Below are 6,652 nucleotides of genomic sequence, written 5' to 3' on the forward strand. Positions count from 1 at the left end.
ACTGTGATTAGTAGGCTTCATCCTAGGCTTATTCGATAGATAAAAACCAATTGAAGTATTTGTGGTAGTTTTTCATTGTTGTGACAAATTCCCGATAGAAGTGATTTAAAAGGAGGAAAGGTTTGTTTTGGCTCCCAGTTTCAGAGGTTGTTTTGACCACAGTTACTTGGCTCCCTTGTTCCTGCACCCATGGTGACTTTCAATATCATGGCAGCAAGTCTGCGGTCAGGCAGACTCGCTCACCTCATGATGGGCACGGGACAGAGGGAGTTAAACAGAGCCAAGGCACTCCCTTCAAAGGCATCTCTCTGGTGATATTTCTCCAACCTGTCTCCACCTCTTATAATTCCAACACCTCCCAGCAGGCTCTTCAGAGTCTGAGCCTGTGAAAAGCCACTTACTAAGTCAGATTTCCCTGAGCTCTGGAAATGCCCCGAGGGACGGGCCTGAAAATGTGCTGTGCTAATCTGAGTGTCTCTCAACCTGATCAGGCCAACAATCAAAATAGTCCCAGTGTCCAGCCACACCAGCAGGCTGAAAAGGAAAAATGTCCTGTGATCATTCCAACAGCAGCATAAAAAGCATTTGACGACTTCCTTAAATCATTAAAGAGCATTAACCAAAAGTCGAGAGCTTGTGACTACTCACTATACTAGAAGCCCTAGCTAACACAGTAAGACAAGAAAAAATGAATAAATGGCATAGGAATTGGAAAAGAAGAAAAGACGGTCGTCGAAGACAGCATGATCATGTGTTTAGGAAATCCTAAGGAATCACTTAAAAACCTGGAACTAGTACGCCAGCTAGCAGGCCGCAGGCTCAAGGTCGAAAGCCTCCTTTTGCACGGGTCCACACTTCTATTCCTGCATCTCCTTACACTGGAACAGCTCCTTATGTGGTGGTGTCATAACTTGGTTTTTTGGGTCTTCCAGGTCCTTGAGAGCAGGAAAAAGCAGGTCTCAGCCTCTTATTCAGTACTCAACACCTTCCCCACCACATACAAAATCCAAAGAGTTCTCTGCGCATGCATATTCATGAAGTGAGTGGGTTGGGCTTCTCCTCCAAAATCCTTCTGGTAAAAATCTCCTCACTAGCTGTTTTACAACCAAAGTTCTTCCTGCAGAAAAAAAGGAGAAATTTATATTCTATCTTGGGTCACTTCTCTTTTGAGATATGTTACTTCATTTATACATGTATTTAGAAGTGTCCAAAACCTGGGATTAGACAATATCTGCTCATCTGTTTTTATCTAATTATCTTAGGGAACAGCAAGAAAACTGTCTTAAGTCAGCTCCCAGTTTATAAGACAAACACAACATAATATCACAGCTGGATTCTAACAATGTCCCAGTCCTTGTGTTAGCAGAACGCTTTTCTGTGACTCATGCTGACAGTAGATTACTGCTCAGCTCCATGCCAGATGAGCTGCCATATGGGCTGACGAAGAACGGCACTGTTGCAAACGACAGGAATGAAGACCACATAGCAACATGTGCAGGGGTCTCAAAGAAGCAGGCAGGCAGAGAATGGCATTCGTGTACAGCAAGGAGATGGCCAATGAGGATAGAACTATAAGGCATTCTGCAATAACCTTGTTCATGGATGCCTTGCCTGCAGAGCCAAACCTGTCTGTTGCCCTCATAGAAGCCTTTACCTTGGAATAGGAAGGCCGTGACACTAGAGAAGAAAGAGCGTGCATGAGAGGAGAGGAGCTGCTCTTTGGAGAACAAACCACTTCATAACAGCATCATGCTTTCTTCTGTCGATGATTCGCCTCCAAAGGAGAGCAAGGGGCTGGAGAGGCGACTCTGCAGCTAAGAGTGCTGGCTCGTCTTTCAAAGGACCCAGGCTTGGTTACCAGCACCCACATGGTGTTTCACAACCATCTGTCTGTCTAGCACATCTAGGGGATGTGAGGTCCTCTCCTGGCCTCCATGGGCACCAGGCACACACATGGTGCCCAGACATGCCTGCTGGCAAAACACCACACACATAAATAAAACCTTTTTCTAAAAAGTCTACAACCCAGTCTCTCCGTGTAGCCCTGGCCGTCCTGGAACTCACTCTGCAGAGATCTGCCTGCCTCTGTCTCCCAGTGCTCCAATACCATCTGGCTCTCCCTCACAGCTTAATCTCACTTCTAGCCCCTTTACCTAGAGTCGCTTTTCCAACACTTCTGTTGCAGTACTGACTGAGCACAGGAGAAAGCTAGCTCATCTCCACACTACTGGGTAATTTTTCTATGCAGTGGCCTGAATAGTATTATTGTTAGGTGTGGGCAGAGTGCAGTACCCAGTATCCTCTTCCCCCAGGGCTAGCTGCATGTTCTGAGCAGAATGTTCTCAGGAGAGGGCCGAGCACTCTCCAGTAGCCATATCCCTGACTGTCAGTAAGCTAAGTGTGTAACTGGCAGAATTTAATAAAAATGTGGCTATTTTTGCTGTATATGCAGGCCACTGGCTAACCCGACCACATCCTAAACAGTCAGAGAACAGAAATTAACTTTATGTACATTTCAAAACAAGAGGATAATAACAAACGTGAACATTTCTCTCATTTACGTAATAAAATTTCATCTTAGTCCATCCATCATGAATAGGATAGTTGGCTTTTCAATACATATTGGTTCAGCTGGTATGCTGTCCGCTGTGTCCTTGAGAATGGATAAAGTTTCACTTGTGAATTTAGAGCAAGGATTAATTCTCTAGCTTGAGCAATATTGACTCAAAGTTAGAAAAAAAAAAAAACACCATTTAACAGAAATTAAGGAGTTGATTTGGGGGTTTTCTTTGGGCAGGATGCTGGCGTAAACCCAGATCCTCATTGTATACTTAGCACACACTGCACCACTGAGCTGCACCCCGGGCCAGCGAATGATGCTTCAACACTGCTAACTCCCTTAAGCCGTAACCCACTCCTTGAGAATGTAAAAAGGACCTCCCATCATGAAGCCGTGAGGCTCCTCAGAGCCCCCATTTGCATTTTCTGTTAGCATCAATTAGGACGGGTGGCCAATGGGTTTGTACAGCACTGATTTATTTAGAGAGTGTCATATGTTTGAGAACTGCCTTGGCAAGGAACTGTGCTAAACAGAGATACACGCTGCATGCCCACTGGGTTCACATTAAAGGGAAAAGACGCAATAGGGGTTTACCTCAGTGGGGTGAGGCTTGATGTTTTCCAGATGGTTGACTCCACCAGTGAGCTCAATAGAAATCTCTTCAGAAAAAGATGCTCAAATATTAAATAAGCAATGCATATACTCCAAGCCATGATCTGCTACATTTCTTTACATCTGGGCTGGGAGTGTCTCCCGTCCCTAGCTGCAGATGGGGTGGTCTTCTCTGTCAGTGGGAGGCCCCATTAGATTTCCCATTAGGAAAATCATTTTGGCAGGGTAAGTTCTAGAACACTGTCCATAAATAGATGCAGGGGCTTCTCGTGGGGGATGAGAATAGGGGGAAGAGAAGAGAGCAGCAAAAAAGAAATGTTACTCTCGCGTGTGTGAATGAAGCTGAACATGAGAGTGGGCATTTCCTTCTGCAACTCAGGAAAGGTCCGTAAGCACACAGTTAGGAAGCATGAGAAGCCGGTGAAATGAAGATCCTTCAATTGCTCAGAAATGAGCCAGCCAGCCTCCAGAGAGCCAACGACAAGATAGGGGATTATGAAAAGGCAGCGCAGGACCAGCCCTTTGGAGGTCAGGGACAGGCGACACAATGCTTTCTTTCAGGCACATAAAAATGCGACACCTGTAATCGAAGCACTTGGGAGTCCGGGACACCCTGGGCTGCTCAGTGATGCCCTGGAGATCTGGGTAGTGACAAAAATCCAGATTATCTGTTTTGCCTTGTCTCTGTGTGTGCATATAAACACACGCATGAGCACACTCACACTCATGGAAAAGAGTTGGCAGATGGCAATCTGGAGGCCCCCAGGAGGAGGCTGGTAAGGCCCCGGCCAGCCCCGCCCTCCCCACCCCCAGTACCTGCAGCATGCTCTTCTGTGCTCCTTCAGGAGTTGCTGCCATGCTGCCGAGTCAGATTTTGGCTCAAGTTCATAGACTGCCCAATGCCAGCTAATACTGTCATGACATCAGGGTTTGTCCCAGGCACTGTCAGGCCTGGTGAGGAGCTGTCAGCTACTTCAGCTCGGTGCTGTACACATAATCGTGTTTTCTTCAGCCACAAAGAACAAAACTGTGTCATTTTGAGGATAATGAGTAGAACTGAGGGTTAGCACATTAGGTGAAGAAGCCAGATCCAGAAAGACAAATCCATGTCTTCTCTCATATGTGGGATCCAGGCCATATGTGTGAGTGAGTGTGTGTGTGAGTGAGTGTGTGTGTGAGTGAGTGTGTGTGTGTGTGTGTGTGTGTGTGTGTGTGTGTGTGTGTGTTGCATGTACATATGTATAACATGAAGTGGAAGGGAAGGAGCAAGAGGGAGAACACATAGCCAAACACACTTGGACAAAAATGTCATTAGGAAGCCCATCACTTTGCATTTTCATAGCTTATAATCATTTAAAAACAGAAACTGTGTGGATGGAATGGGTTTAATAAAATTATTATGCATTGGATTTTTAAAAATTAAGACCTACTTTGGGTGTTTTGTTTTGTTTTGTTTTGTTTTGTTTTGTTTTGTTTTGTTTTGTTTTGTTTTGTGACAGGTTCTCTCCATGTAGCCCTGGCTGGCCTGGAACTCACTATGTAGACAAGGCTGCCCTTGCACTCACAAAGCTCTGCCTGCCTCTGCATCCCAAGAGCTGGTGCTAAAGGTGTGCCCAGCTAAGACCCGTCTTGAAGCCTGCTCTCTAGAAGTAGTTCCCAGCCTTCCTTAAGACAAGGACTGCGAGAGCAGATATCAGTCTTTGGGTGATAGCTTTTGTGGTGTTGACCGGGTGTGGGGGGGGGAGCAGAAGTCAGTCTTCCGGTTGTAGCATTCACAGTGTTAACCAGCCGGGAGCAAATTAAAAACGGATGATGTTGAGAAAGGCAAGAAGATTTCTGTTCAGAAGCATGTTCAGGGCCATATGGTGGAAAAGGGAGGCAAGCATGAGACAGGACCAAATCTCCATGGTCTGTTTGGGTGGAAGAAAGGTCAAGCTGCTGGATTCTCTTACATAGATGACAAGAACAAAGGCATCACTGGGGAGAGGATACCTGACGGAGAATTTGGAGAATTACAGAAAGCACACCCCTGAAACAGAAATGATCTCCCCTGGAATTAAGAATAAGGGGAAAGGGACAGACCTAATAGTTTATCTTAAAAAGACTGCTAGTGAGTAATTACAAAACAAATGTCTCATGGCTTTTAATGTGTACCATAATTTAATTCATACACACAGAATTCAGATCATGGATGGCTAACAATGCTTTTTTTAAACAGTCCTGATTTAAGTAAAATGGACTTGTAGTATAGTGGGTGTGATTTAAAAACAACAACAAAATACAAGATGTAGTAGCAGTTGAAACAGAAACCTCTGGAGCTCCTGAAGCATCATGGCCATGTCTGAGAAGAGATGTGCTGATTTGCATGTTTAACAAATATCCCAGTGGTGTTTAGCACTAGAGTTTACAATCCCCGAAGGGTTTGGAACAATATGTGTCCTCCTCAGTGCTTCAGTGACCCAGTGGTTCAGGAAGTGTGGAGTGGAGCATCTGAAATTTCAGAGCTCCTGGGGAAATCTCAGAAGGACACAGGGGGCTCATCAGCATGTGCTGGAGCTCTAGTCATAATCTTTGGGGTCAGGACACTTGGGTTCAAACTTGAGATTTCCTGTCACTTTACTTGTGCAACTCCGGGCAATGCACTTGATGTCTTTGAGCGTTACAATATGATTTGCCTCCTAAAATTATTTTGATAATTAACAAGCTGACTTTGTAAACCACCTGGAATATTACAAGTGTTCAATCAGTTTTACTTTCATTATTATTTTTGGGTGTGCCTCCATGCTGACAACCGGGACACAATGAATAAGATGCAGCCCCATGCCACTGGGACAGGTCCCAGTGTGCAGAGACACACAGAAAAGACCATTAGGTGATCCATAGAATTCCATAGAATTTATGGAAGCAATATGAACTAAGCATATGGAGCTCAGTTGGCTGACTTCAACCCCAGCCCCCATGACCTTCAGCCCATTACTGTCAGTTCATAAAATGGCTCAGTCTCTTTGTCTGGAGGTAATTTACTCTAGAAGATGAGGTAGCTCAGCTATAGAAATTGGTTACCCATTGGCCAGGTGCCTGTCTGTGTTCCCATCATCTTGGACCAATCTCTGGATGGAGACAGTGGGGATCTGCATTGAGGGGTGCTAGGCATCAGGAGAGGGAAGTGGACTGAAAGAAAGAAGAAAAGAAAAGGGCTCTAGCTCCTCACCAGGCCACCTCTTCAGCTCTATTTGAAGAGCCTTCTTGATCTGAAAGGAGGAAAGTCAAAAGAACATAAGCACCATTTAGTAACAGTTCTGAATATTGTTCAGACTTTAGTAAGACCAACGAAACCTCAGTTAAAAATGCAATCGATGAAGAGGGAGGGAGAGCAGGATTGAGAGGGGATGAGGGAGGGGCCTACAACTGGGATACAAAGTGAATAAATTGTAATAAATATTTTTTTAAATTCAATATTCTTTATTATTCCGAAAAGCA

The 6,652-nt window shown here is 44.9% G+C and overlaps 1 pseudogene; it reads left to right on the forward strand.

Moving 5' to 3' along the window:
* The first annotated feature begins 3,597 nt into the window (after positions 1–3,597).
* LOC129670017 (cytochrome c, somatic-like) lies at positions 3,598–5,290 on the forward strand (annotated as a pseudogene).
* The last annotated feature ends 1,362 nt before the right edge of the window (positions 5,291–6,652 follow it).

Source organism: Psammomys obesus, unplaced genomic scaffold (genome assembly GCF_907164565.1).
Source record: "Psammomys obesus unplaced genomic scaffold, mPsaObe1.curated_primary_1811, whole genome shotgun sequence".
In the NCBI taxonomy this organism is placed as follows: domain Eukaryota; kingdom Metazoa; phylum Chordata; class Mammalia; order Rodentia; family Muridae; genus Psammomys; species Psammomys obesus.